General features: G+C 42.5%; 1 protein-coding gene and 1 pseudogene across 4 annotated transcripts in view; both read left to right on the top strand.

Moving 5' to 3' along the window:
* DAB1 (DAB adaptor protein 1) overlaps positions 1-14,353 on the top strand; it is a 1,151,191-nt gene that overhangs the window by 453,858 nt on the left and 682,980 nt on the right. The gene's annotated exons all lie outside the window — the stretch shown is intronic.
* On the top strand, positions 1,309-2,408 carry LOC113926709 (annotated as a pseudogene).

The raw sequence follows: 14,353 nt of genomic DNA, 5'->3' as shown, positions 1-14,353 counted from the left end.
CAACATGGAGGTCACTGATGACCTTGACAAAAGCTGCTTTTGGTCTGGTGGAGGGGGCGAAAGCCTGACTAAAGTGGGTTTAGGAGAAAATTGAGTTACACCTGGATATGCTGTCACATGAGGCTTTCATCGGAGTGGAAATGGAATCTGCTTTCACACTCCTCAGAGGCCTGAGTCTTGTCTTTACAAAACCAAGGCTTAAAAGCCCAGGGCTTTAGAAACCACAAATAAGAAACTGAAATCTTTGAACTTGGGAATAGTATTAAAGTTGTCATCTAGGGCTTGAAATGTTGGGAGTCACAGATCTTGCTCCAGGAAATAAAATGGACCAGTTGTTGGGTTTATTCTGGTTCTCTGCCTAAGACTACAGCTAAAGAATCTCTTTTATATATTTACCCCAGGACTTTGTCCCCACCTCCTCCCTTGACAACAAAATGTAGTGTCCTCCAAAGTCTGGCTCCCTGGGAGAAAATGATTGTTACCTCTCTTTGTCTGATGGAAATTTCTTCTTCATAGTTCATTTGTCAGTGTAGCATCTCCTAAATGCCTGGTGTTGGGTGGTGTGAGTCTTGAGCCTGGACATTGAGAAGTAAATTCTAATTCCTATTCTGTTACTAATTTGTTGTGCAAAAATAATTATGTCACTATACCCTCGTGTGCCTCAGCATTTCCGTTTAGTTTGGCAGATTCACTTTGAATTCCCTCAAATCTTACATTCTCTGATTCATTCTAAAATTCATTCATGTTTTTTTTCCAAGTTTCTAATTTATCTCAGCCTTCCCTTCTTCATATTAATCACAGTTCCCCTTTGCAAGAGGAACAGGGATATTTTCCTACCATTCAATCATCTTTATGAATCTTCTATTCGTTTGGATACCTATACGTTGTGGAGAATAGCATTCAATCTTGTTGTTCCAAAAACTCAAGACTGGGAACAGACTGGCAGCTGAGATCTGTTGTTTCCTTTGACTCTTAGTGCTAGTGTCAGTGAAGTCCCAGCTATCTTTGGCTGGCTCTTTGTCCTTGACAAGGTAATTAACCTCTCTGTGCTTTGGCTTTTCAACTGAAAGGGGAATATCACTATTACATGTATTGAGAGAACATATGTGATAGTCCTTGGGACTTACCTGAGAGTAGCTACTATTACTTACCTATCTACTTACCTGATAGATAACTGCCAATTGTAGCTATTGGTCAATATCCACTCAATTTAGTTTGTTATGCAAAAATAGTCAGAGAGGCTCTCTTAACTCAGGACTTCAGGGAAACAACAAAGAAGTTAAATGAAAATCAAACACAGTATCAAGAATGAAAGTGCTCCTTGAACATTAATTCCATATCACTGAAAATAAACCCCTGTACCCAGTTACCTATGATAGCAATGGTACCATCATTTTATGGCCTCCTATCATCAATGAAAATCATTCCAAATTAACACTGAATGCTAGAAATGTATCCGTGAATGCATAAGAACTGATTACTAAGGCAAAAATAGCTCTTGATGTCATTGTCACCATGTTCAGTGAATAAGAATCAATTGACAGTTAAAGCAGGTAAGGTGGTTTTTCCTAATGGAAAATCATATACCCTTCCAGAACTGGCTTAACGAAAGGAGATGGTGATATCTGATCTAATTAACTCCAGAAAATCTTGCCAAGCTTCTGACCAAGGTGTGTTTAAAGTCAGAAGTCATAGGTGCTGGGAATCAGATTGAGATTGAAATCTCTGACCAGAGTTGACATTTTCCATGCATGTGATATACAACATGTAGCTATTGCTTATGGATATAGTAACATTCAGGTGGCTCTCCCAGAAACATACACTGTAGCTAATCAATTTCCTCTTAATAAGCTCACAGGACTTCTAAGACATGACATGGTAGCTACTGACGCACTGAACCACTTGCCTTTCCTCTGTGCCTCCAAGAAGATATGGCTGATAAACTTGGTTTGGACATCTCTGCAACAAAGGTAGTTCATGTAAGTGATCCTAAGGACACCGAATTTCAGGTAGTACTCATTACCCTTCCTCCTGGCCTCCTAAAGACCATAGCCACAATAGTAAGATGCCCCTTCCTCTGAAACTGAAATCTCTGACACTGTAGTAGAAGATTCTAGCAGAGACCTAGGTGAAAGAAACTATAGGCATTTCTGTACTGTTTATTACAGTAGGAATCCTTGGTTGGAGATAATCTGTGGGCTTCTGGACAGAATTATACAGCTGCTTAAGGTGCCTCCTGGTGAAAAGCAGGGGGCATATGTGATCAAAGCATCTGAAGGCCCTTCTCCTGGATGATGCATCGAGATCTTTGTCAGTTGGGGTTGGTCCTTCATCCTGATGCCATCACCAAATTTGAGCTGACCGTGTCCTGCTCTTCCCTGGAAATCAATATTAAGCCCTTTTGGTGAAGATGGGTCTCTGCTCTTGATTCTCTTCAAGAGAGTCCCCTTCTCTTCCCTTGCTGTCCTTTAGTTATCCCACAGGGAACATCCATTTGTGCTTCATTGTTTAATAAAGTAGAAAGTGGTAGGAGAAACACCTGGGTGGCTCAGTTGGTTGAAAGTCTGACTCCTGGTTTCGGCTCAGGTCCTGACCTCATGTGTCATGAGACTGAGCCTCGAGTGGGGCTCCGCACTGAGTGGGGAGTCTGCTTGAAGATTCTCTCCCTCTTCCCCTCCCCCATTCGTGCTCATGTGCTCTCTCTCTCTCTCTCAATAAACAACTATCTTTAAAAATAAATTAAAAATAAGTAGAAAGCAGTAAGGGGAAAAAAAAAGTGAAAGCCCTCCTAAAATTATCTAGAAGTCTGCATACTATACAGTGGATTTTGAAATGAGCTGCCATGTCCCCTCACTTTGGCCTTATGATCAGGAGAACCATTTCTATTTTGGGGTATCTATGTCTCTCTTCCAGATTCTGCTAGCTGCCTCCCGCTGTCTCATGCCATTCCTTGTCACTGTGTGTTCTGATACCGGTTGCTTCCTTTGGGCTCTTAGTGCAAGTCAGTGGAGCCCAGCCTTTGCAGAGGCAAACATACATTATATGTTAAAAAAAAAAAAAAAAAGATAGTAGGAAGGGAAAAATGAAGGTGGGGAAATCGGAGGGGGAGACGAACCATGAGAGACTATGGACTCTGAGAAACAAACTGAGGGTTCTAGAGGGGAGGGGGGTGGGGGGATGGGTTAGCCTGGTGATGGGTATTAAAGAGGGCACATATTGAATGGAGACTGGGTGTTATATGCAAACAATGAATTATGGAAACTACATCAAAAACTAATGATGTAATGTATGGTGATTAACATAACATAATAAAATAAAATTAAAAATTAAAACCTACTTTAAGACCTGGAATTACCATTACATGGCTAAAGAAGCTTGACTCCCTACATTGAGGTGTCTGCCAACTTCCTGTCTGCATTCAGAGTGCTTCTGACGCCCTCCATTCTGTATTCTCTGTCACACACTTCTAAAGGGAAGAGGCATTTTAAATTCCTTTGGGGAAAAGAATTCAATCATTCAGCCCTATTTAGGCTTCTCCTCATTGAATCAAAACATGGATTATGTGATACAGCCTGGAGAGCATCAGACACTGTTTCCTTTTGCTCCTTTGATGACGGGGGAGAGCGTAGTGGAGTGGGGCATGGTCCCCACTTACACCATTTCTATCATCCCCTCCACCATAGGGTGAGCCCTTTGAGGAAGGGATGGTGCCTGGCACTTCTGTGTATCGGATGCCTAGTTCATGGCTGGTCCACACGAGGGGCATAGTCAAGAGCTGTTGGGATGAGTTGCTGCATTGAACCCATCCCCCCTTGCCTTGGGGTATAGTAGCAGATGTCACAGCATAGTGGAGTCAAAGATAATGGACTTCTCTTCGGGTGGCCCAGAAACAGAGACGGGATGGGGTGGGGGAGTGGTGCCATGAACTCAGCTGTGGGAAATCCCAAAGAAGTCCATAGTTTTCCAAAGGTTTGCATGCTGAGTAGGAATTTCCCACTCTGAAATCAGGGCTTCCCAAATCCTGGTCCCCAGATTGGTGCTGGCCACCAGTGAAATGAAAATGGACAATGTAGTCATTTTTTTAAACAAAGCTAAATTTATGTTTTTAATCTGAGCTTATGGCCTTCCTGAAATTGTTTTTCATGTCCTGCTACACTGAGATGACCCTTTTGAAATTCTGGTGATGGTAAATAGCAAATGTTTTTCTTAAAATTATTATGAGGGGAAAATCTTTGTTACCTTACATCGCTGCCCAGTTTAAGTTTGTTTTGTTTTGAAGTTGTTCTGCCCCACACATTCTCTCTAAGGAGCACTATTAGGCCTGTGGTTTCTAATGAGACAAGGACTATTCTGAAATTCCAAACTAAAGCTTTAGACCCTTTCTCCACAGAAACCTGTATGTGTTGCACACACACAAAAAAATGTTTGCAGGTAATTTTGGAAGGTTCACAACCCTCTTTAAGACCGGCTGTGTGCTTCTGAAGGATCTGGAAAATGCAGGTTAGGAATTCCTGGACCAGAGGGAGCGACAGTCCACTACTGAGAGAAAATGACCTTTCCCCATTCATCTGCCTTGTAATGAAATACTCAATGTAAATAAAAAGTTTTCTATCACTACCTTTAAAAGTCCAGAATACTAAGCATTGAGATCAGGGACTTAACAGATATTTTGCAAAAGCAAATGGCACTCTGTCTAAGGCAGCTGATACCCAGCATTTGAACCAGCACTCTGTGGTCTCGGTGGGTGCGGGAACCTCTCTTCCCTTTGGCGTTTTTTGCTGAGCATATGTTGCAACCCATCACCACCGACAGGGCTCTGTGCATCTCCCGGGCTGTCTGGGGGAGTCTTTTTGAAGGCATTTCAGCCATCTGTTAGGGTTTCCTGCTCTCAAGGGTGCTTTGATGCCATGAGGAGATGTGACATGACATTTGGAATCTGGGCCCATGCGTCACAATGCCAAGGGCAGGGACTGCTGCAGGATGACTGACTCTGGCCCATTGTGCAGGGATGAGCATGTCAATCAAATACATCTGGCTGGGTAGTTATATTGGCAGCTGGGCCGCTCAGATGTGGAGGTGGGGGGAATGAAGGGTCATAGATGCCGTCAGAAGAGAAGGTGGCTCGTCTTCCTCTGAGAAAGCGTTGGGGTGGAAGTAGAGACCACCGCTGGAACAATGAAGTTGGCAGTGATCACAGGATCTTGGAACCTTAAAGATGGTCAAATCCAGAATTTCCCAAACTTTAGTTATTCAAGCCCATGGCCATGATTTTTTGCTCTCTGCCTGTCACCAATAATTTACTTTGTATTTTCTTTAAATTGGCTCACATTTTTATTTAAATACATGTATTTTTAAATAAGCTTTTTATAACTAAATGAAATCTGGCCTCACTTGCTATAAATATACTGTAGTCAAAAATAAATAAAATGAAAACAAAGCACTCTTTGGAAATTCTTGCTTGGTGCTGTGGTCTGCCAGCTCATTGTTAAAAGGAGAAGTCAGCAAAGGTTTTGGGCTTGTCATGGGCACTAACTCAGACTTTCTCCTTGATGTAGCTGGCAATATTGAAAGCAAATTCAAAAGTGAATCATCATCACTTTCTGTGCTCTATATTAGTTAATACCACATCCAAGAATTGACTAAATTTCATGTGTCATCTAAATTCATTTTGTGTGCTACTGGAGGGCTGGATTTCACTCTGTAGGACGCATGGATCTGATCCAAGCTATTTACAGAGGTGAGGACACCTGGAGAATGGAAAGGACTTGCCCAAGGTAACCATGGTTCTAGATCTGTCCTGGTACTTATACCGTTTAGGTAATGTTGCAGTTTCAGCTGCAGGTGGATATGACATGCCTGCGCCTTGGCTTTGGATTTTGCCTTGTGACATGTGTTGGCCAATGAGATGTAAGCAGGTATGGTGCCGGTAGAGGCTTCAAACTGGATTGTAGAGCTGGGCTTGCTTCTGTGTACTTTACCATGAAGAGGACATGCCATTGTTAGCTAGCCTGTCGGTCTAAGGAGGATGAGAGACACATCACACATGCCCAGATTCTATCTGTGCAAAGATTCAATATTGGACTCCCAGTTGCTGGTTCCCCTTTTTGGTGCAGTATGTGGGGTGTGTGTGTGTGTGTGTGTGTGTGTGTGTGTGTGTGTGTGTGTATGAAACAGACAAGCAGAGACAGAAAGAGGTGGGGGAGAAGAGAGAGGGAAAGGAAAGGTGGATAGGGAAGGTCAGTGTCCATCTCTCATTCATCTTCTATCTTCCCAAAGCCTAACACAGGCTCTCAAACTGTTGCTGATTATTAAATGCTTTACCTTTTACTCAACAACTTTCCAAATTCAACGAGTATTTACCAAGAACTCAGTTATATCCATGGGACTGTGCTAAATATACCTGGGGATACAAAAGAAGTCATTTCTGTGCTGGAGGGCAATACAGTATATTTTGATGGCAAGGCCACACCAGCATAATATGACTAAGCACCCATTCAAAGCTGTATGGTTCCTGTGCAGAAGTGACCAGCACAGCGTTCCTCAAATATGGCAGCGTCCTCCTCTGCCAGACCTTGACCATGTTGCCCCATCAGCCCACAGTGCTGCAGCACCCCATGGAGAATGTAGGTTCTCCACAAATCTCTGAGTTTCTGGTCTTCTTCCTTCTTCTCTTCTTTTCCATACAGACATTTCTATTCCTTTTTGTTGTTGTTCTTTCTGCCATTGCTCCAGAGTATTCATACATACCTGCATACATTTCAGTGAGTTTCTCTTCTGTGCACTTGTTCTTCACATTCTCCCATCTACGACCGAGTCCTGGGAAGCTGCCTGAAGTTCACAGGCTGAGTCCACTTTGCTCCATCTCCTTCCCCACTGCCGTGGTCAGTGCCCTTGTAAATGCCTCGCCTGCCTGGTTTCTCAGCATCACCTTTACCCAGTCTACTCCCCAAAGAGTAGTTGGAATAACTTTGTAAAATGCTAATCTGATCACTTAATTCCCCTGCTAAAAAGCACCTCAGTGGCATCCCATCACAATTAGAGAAAAAAACAAAACAAAATACCTACGGACTCATTACTTTGCCCTACAATACTCTGCATGATGTGGGTGCTGTGTAGGTCCATTTTGCCAGTGAAATCAAGGCACACTCCATAAGTGACAACATCTTCTGACTTCCAGGCTATCATTCTTCATGCCCAGTAAGCATAATCACAATCATAGTTACCATTTATTGAGGATACTATAAGATGCACATAATTAAACTCTTTATACATATTAATTTCTTCAATCCTCATAATTCTGTGAAATAGGTACTATTTTTATTCCAGTTTTGTAGATAAGGAAATTTAAGCATAGAATGTTCAAACAATTTTCTTAGGGCCACACACCTTGAAAATGACAGAGGGTCAGAACCCAGGCACTGGAGCTCCCTTTACTGCAGCTGGGCCATGCACAGACCATAGGATTGACAAATACAGAAGGAATATCATCAAACTGCCACCTGCTTTTCCATCCCCATCACTCTTCTGGCTAGCTCTCAGGCCATCCATATCTATCTATAGCTTAGGATGGCATTGGTTCTCCGCCCTCAAGAGATAGCTCAGTATAACAGTAACATCAACAAAAATTAGGAATCAACTGTTGAAAATTGATAATGTCTCTGAAGGGCTGAGATGGTCTTCTTCCAAAGAGGTAATTACGGGAACCTAGTAAGAGTGGAAGGCATTTTGCAGAAAATAGAGTATGAGCAATCCTCACAGAAATGTCAAAAGGATAATGTGTTTTGCAAATGTTTATTGCAAACAGACAAAAGTAGGTTCAGTTACTCATCACAGCCTACACATTTCTCTCTTTGTTGGCTGGAAAGCACTCAGGTGTTTTGTTTTGTTTTGTTTTGTTTTGTTTAATATTTTCCAGGATGGCATGGAGGTATTTTTAGCTTTGAAATTTTGATTGTGAATTTCTGTGGCCTATTTAAAAAAAAAAAGTGCCAATGCAGCCTTGCAACGTGAAAAAGGATGACAGAAACTGGTGAACATGATTCATGCACTGGACTTCATATATCTTCTGTCCTTTGCCCCCTCCTTCCTCCAAGCCCTGCGCTCTCTGAACACTTCATCTGTGATTCTGGGCACTTTGAAACCAGATTCTGTATTTGGCACATGTCCCTCCACGATTAAATAAAAATAATCATCATCTTTCTCTGCTGTTGCCTCTGCAGGAAATAGTTTTTAACCCCACCTCCACTGCCAGTACCACCAGTCAGCCTCCTTGGAGTGAGAATAAATATCATGGGCTTGGGAGAAAACTGGATTTTAAATCTTAATAATGGTGTGACTTTGGGCAAGTTTCTTGCCCTTGTTGAGTCACGGTCTCTTCTGATATCCAGTGGGAATGATGAAGCAGACATCACAGGGCAGGTGGTAGCGATAGTTAAATGAGATGGATTTTAAATGCCTAGTGCTGAGTAATACTTCCTATGTGCTAGCACTCTGCCCTTATTATTCATTTAATTTAACTTTATAAGAGAGGAATTATTGGGGCATCTGGGTGGCTCAGTCAAAAGTTAAGCATCTGCCTTTGGCTCAAGTCATGATCTCAGGGTCCTGGGATCTAGCCCTGTGTCGGGCTCCCAGCTCAACAAGTAGTCTGCTTGTCCCTCTCCCTCTGCCTCTCCCCACTGCTCATGCTCTCTCTCTCAAATAAATAAATAAAATCTTAAAAAAAATAAAGTATGAATTATCATCCCTATTATACAGATGAAAAAACCTAGGCTCAGAGAGGTAAAATAACTTGCCTGTTATGGGTTAAATATGTCCCCCCCACCCCTGCAAAAAAAGGTATATTGAAGTCCTAATGTGACTTCATTTGGAAATCGAGTCTTTATATAAATAATCAAGTTTAAATGGTCGTTAGGGTGGACCCTAATCCAACATGACCAGCATTCTTATGAAAAGGGGACATTTGGACCCAGAGACAGACACTGCCAGAGGGAATGAAGAATGAATGAAGATACAGAGCAAGAAGGCAGCCCTGAGACTGGGGTGATGCATCTGCGAGCCAAGGGACACCAGAGCTTGTCAGTAAGTACCAGACACTAACAGAGGCAAGAAACCCCCCTTCCCCCGCCCCCGGAACTGTCAGAAAGAGCATGGCCCTGCTGATGCCTTGATTTGAGACATTTAATCTCCAGATCTGTGAGACAATAGCTTTCTGTTGTTTTTGGCCCCCCAGGTTTTGGTATTCTGCTATAGCAGCCCTGTGAACTAATACATTCCACAAGGTCACACTGTTCATAAGTGTCCACTCCAGGATTCAGTTCCTGGTCTGCCTTAAACCCTGGGCTCCTAATCACTCCTCCACCATTGCTTCTCAAACTGTGGTCCCTGGACCAGCAGCATGGGCCTCACCTGGGAGCTTATTAAAAATGCAGAATCTCAGGCCCCAACCCAAACCTACTGAATTGGAATCTGCACCTTAACAAGATCTCTGGGGAAGTCTTGTGCACTTTAAAGTTTGAGAAGTGTGGTAGACAACCTCTTCCACGGGGACAGACAAACATGAATTTCTTTCTCTTCCTTTCCCTAGGTCCCCCTTCACGTGTGGGTTCAAGTGGGTCTTTCCCTTTCTAGTGTGTTCTCCCTCCAGCCCATTTCTCACTCTACCCCTTAATCCCCCCACGCTCAGTTTGTCCTTTACACATGGCAGGGCAATTGGGTGCAGTGGAAAAATGACAGGATTTGGGGGCCCTCTTGAACCGGTTTCAAAATCCTGCTTTACCACTCAGTAGGGATGGGAGAAGGTAAGTTGCTCATCTTTCCTGAGCTTCCACTTTTCCATCTATTCCTAGTGCTCTTGTCCTCATGTTTGGCCTGGACTTCCCCCCTCCCCATGTCACTCTCAGTCTGTCCGCCCCATTGTGACCTTTATGAGCTCTCCAAACAGCAAATCTGGCATTTCCCATGATTGCAAACTCTGCCCTGGTTAAAGTCTGAATTCCCAAACACAGTTTCCTGTCCCTTCCATGATCTGCCCATGTCTCCTTCTCTCCTTTCCTATCTCCTGCCACTTCCCACCCTCACTTTATTATTTACTCTCTACATATGCTAACCTCCCTTTATGTTCTCAAGTTAGCCATCTTCTCTTTCAGGGTCTTTCCCTACACCACATCTCCCTCCCCTAAACTCCTATACCTTGTGTGCCTTCTCTTTGCTTTTCTTTATCGAATGAATCAAGCTTTTTAGTAATCGCGTGACTTGTCTCTGTTCCTCATTAGACTACATGAGCATGAGGACAAAGACCATGACTATCTTTGTGATGTTTGTATTCTGGCCCCTAGCCCAGTGTTGGAATATAAGTTAGCCCCCAATACATATTTACTGCATCGATCAAAGGAATTGGGCCATGCCCCAGTTTTCGGGCCAGCATTGTGCATTTTCTTTAAGAAACATTTATTTCTGAAACCCCACTGCTGTTTTACAGATTAGGTGCCAGTCGCAGAGTCAATCCAGGAACAACCAGTATATTCTTTCTGAAGCTTCTTTGTTCTTCCCCACATGGTTAAGCTGCCTAGATCCTACCTCGTTGAACAAAGCTAAAGTATTTACTCCTAATTGCTTTAAGTAAGGCCTGTGTGATCTAATCACTAATCAGATGCTTGTGTTTAAGAAAGAAAAATGACTAACGGAATCCAGTACCGCCAATATTAAGGATCAGAGCTCTATCTGTGGCACACAGTGAGGTCTGGAGAGTTTGGGCCTTCCATGGCTTTTTCATTCCCAGGGAAGTTGAAACAATACACACACACCCCTAACAGAAAGGAGTCATTCTGAATGAATCCCAGGAATCTCTCCCCTCCTGTGCATTGTCAGTGGTAAGAAATGCTGTGAGTTTCAAGTTCAAATGTTAGAAATACACAAAGAAAACTCATGAGCCACTTGTGAAATTGGCACAAGAATAACCAAAGTGGTTAAAGTTGAGAAAAATAGAAAATCTTATTTACACGGGATGGGCCCGTTTTGGCCTTGACTATACCACATGCTCAATAAATTCTTGTTGAGTGAATTTCTTGTGAGATACACACGCACGCATATACCCCTCTATTAAAAAGCATAAAAGAAAACCTGAACAAATGGAGACTATAATACTCTATTCATGGATAGGAACACTCAGTGCTGTAAAGATGTCATTTCTCCCCAAGTTAATGTAAAGATTCAAAGTGATTCCAACCAAAACTTCAACAGTTTGCCAGGGAGATGGACAACCTGAACCTAAATTTCACGTGGAAGAGTAAAGGGCCCAGAATAGCCAAGCATTTTTGAAAAAGGGGAGATAAGAGAAAAGAAAGAAAGAAAGAAAGAGAGAGAGAGAGAGAGAGAGAGAGAGAGAGAGAGAGAGAGAAAGAAAGAAAAGAAAGAAAGAAAGAAAGAAAGAAAGAAAGAAAGAAAGAAAGAAAGAAAGAAAGAGAAAGAAAGAAAGAAAGAAAGAAAGAAAAAGAAAGAAAGAAAGAAAGAAAGAAAAAGAGAAAAGAAGGAAGGAAGGAAGGAAGGGAGAAAAGGGAAGAAAGAAAGAGAAAGAAAGAAAAAGAAAGAAAGAAAAGAAAGAAAGAAAAGAAAGAAAGAAAGAAAGAAAGAAAGAAAGAAAGAAAGAAAGAAAGAAAGAAAGAAAGAAAGAAAAAGAAAAAGAGAAAGAAAAAAAGGAAAGAGAGAGGGAGGCAGGGAAAAAAGAAAGATTTACTATATATAAAGATTTACTCTAAAGCTCCATGTAATTTTGAGAAATGGTTTTGTTTTTGTGTTTGTTTGCCTGTTTTGCAGCTGGTCATCCAGGGAACTGATTTTTGGCAAACTTTCTTAGAGTCGTTCTACACTGAGGGATTTGAATGAAAAGTGAAGGCATGCATTGTGCATTTGTTCAGCTCTGACCACTGTGAGCTGCAGCTCAGGGCAGGGGAAAGAGCCCAGGTCAGAGGCACCAAGGCTGAGCTCCAGCTTTTCCTTCCAGACTGAGTTTTGGGGTCAGTTGCTAAACTTCTCTGAGTGTGTTTTTTAAATCTCACTGTAGAGGGGCATTAGGGCAAATCGTGAGTGTGTAAAACAGAGCTGCAACTGAATCACATCCCGTCTGTAATTTCAGCTCAGGAACCAAGAGCCCAACATGGGAGTCAGAAGAGGGGCAAAGACAAACTCTCACTGTAGCTTTGCCTCCAACAGTGGTGTGACCCAGGGCAAGTTAGTTCTCACTGTGAGCCCCATTTTTCCACCTCCAAAATGGGCACATTGGACTCTCTAAGGGTGGCAATAGCTATAACGTTATAAAATGCCTGTCCAGGGCTCTAATTCATAGATGCACTTGCTAGTCTCACTTCTCGAATTAGATGTGAAAGATTCGAACTTCTAGAATTGGAAGACCACGGTTCACATCCCAACCCTGCCACTTGCTAAATGCCACTTGAGAACATCCCAGAGCTTCACCGCACTTCAGTTTCTATCACTAAAAATATGGAGGAAAAGGAATTATATCTTCTTTACAGAGTTGGGATAACAAGTGTGAAACTTGATGATTAAAATATCTTATAAACTGGATGGCAATGGGGAACATAATGGAAAAGAACATAGATAAATGGTCTACCAAGTCCCAGATACCTAATACCTACATTATTTGCAAATCCAGCTTTCCTGGGATGTAAGTCCAACTATGCTCATTTTATAGGTGTGAAAACTAAGATTTCAAATCATAGACCCAGGCAGGGATGGAAATCTTTTACTCCCCATTCCAAGGCCCATGACTTATTTCTCTACCTGCTGCTTCATCAGATGGACCAGCCATGCCCAGTGCTAGGAGCCAGCAATTGTCACCAGGTCAGGGACAGGGTCCAGGGGGATCAGCTAAAGTTAAGAGCAGTAGGCACATCTCCACCCACCAGTCAGGCCAGGCTTTGATTCCTGGAGATGAGGTAGTTAGCCACGTTTGTACAGAGCAAGATGGAGGGCTTTCTCTATGCCTGTTTAAAATGTCAGGTTGGGTGTGGGCAGCCTGAGACCTACTTCTGGAGAGGAGCAGAAGGCCAGAGACCCAGGTAAACTCGCTTCTGACTCAGGTAGAACAGGCTGCTGAAAGGGATCACCTTTCATTCTCTTTATGAAACCAACATGCTCTTCTGGCCCTGAGGAGCACAGGTCAGCAACTTCCCGAATTACCCTTTTGCTTGTAATCCAGTTGCAGTGGTGAAATATTATGTTGCCTAGGGCAGGGCTATCCCTGGCTCTTCCTTGTTTAAATTGTGAAGTTTCCTTTTTAGAAGGAAGGAAGATTTATTGAATGCCTACCAAGTGTCAGGCGTGGTGGCACTCACTTTGCACCGATGATTTTATTTATAAAAACTGTAAGCATTAGATTTTGTGGCTTCAGTTTATCAGATGTTAAAAGGGAAGCTCAGTGGGGATAAATAAACTTACTAGAGGCCACAGGTTCAGTAAATGCTAGGGCCAAGGATTAGAATGTCTGGCTCTCTGACTCCAAAGCCTGACACTTTCCACACCACCAGTCTGCCGACTGGTGTGACACTGATGGCAAATATGCCTGTAAAATCCAAATAGAGTTTCATTTATTAATGGTCTGCAATGAAAGATGACCACAAGCCCAGCCAATAGAAAGCTCATTGGTTTTGTAAACAGAGAATAATTCATTCATTTGCTAATGCCCCCTCCCAGCTAAAGTCTGAGCCAATTCTACCTTTAATCTGTGATATAGCTTGAAAGCAAGGATGGCGCCACAGGCCAAGCCTTTGAATATTCCATTTGGGACCTCCAGGAATGGTGCTTCCTTTGTCTCAACATCAAAGCACAGGTCTTTATGTCTTGACAGGTGTATATGTGTATATATATATATTGAAAAATATAAATAAGTACTGAAAATCAAACCCCTCGGATTGCCCCTATTGTCCCATTTTCTAAGAAAATGAAAGAGAGCATAACTTAAAATGAATAAAAATATACTCCCCATTTGGAAGTCTGAAATTGACAGTGTTTACCAGAAATTGTATGAGCGGAGAGCTCGGGCTTCTATTTGATTGTGGGTTAGAATCTACGCCTGGGCTCTGAGATTCTTCCTTTGTGAGTGATTGCTGCTGCTGGGGGAATTGGCAGTGTGACCAGGCCGAGGGAAGGGATAAAATGATTAGGTCCAAGACTTCATTGCGAAGCTTCTTCCTCTGAGATTTAGAAACCATCTTTCTTTCAGCCTCTTAATGTTTCCTGAACACCGTGAATTTCTCCAGGGGGCTTTATGGCCAGAACTGATCACATTCAATTCTCCGGGGAGGAAATAGGCAGGTTTGTCTTATTTATTTATTTA

The sequence above is a fragment of the Zalophus californianus genome, chromosome 4 (assembly GCF_009762305.2).
Source record: "Zalophus californianus isolate mZalCal1 chromosome 4, mZalCal1.pri.v2, whole genome shotgun sequence".
Classification (NCBI taxonomy): Eukaryota; Metazoa; Chordata; class Mammalia; order Carnivora; family Otariidae; genus Zalophus; species Zalophus californianus.
The sequence above is the reverse complement of the archived record's forward strand: the minus strand, read 5'-3'. Positions and strand labels throughout refer to the sequence as shown.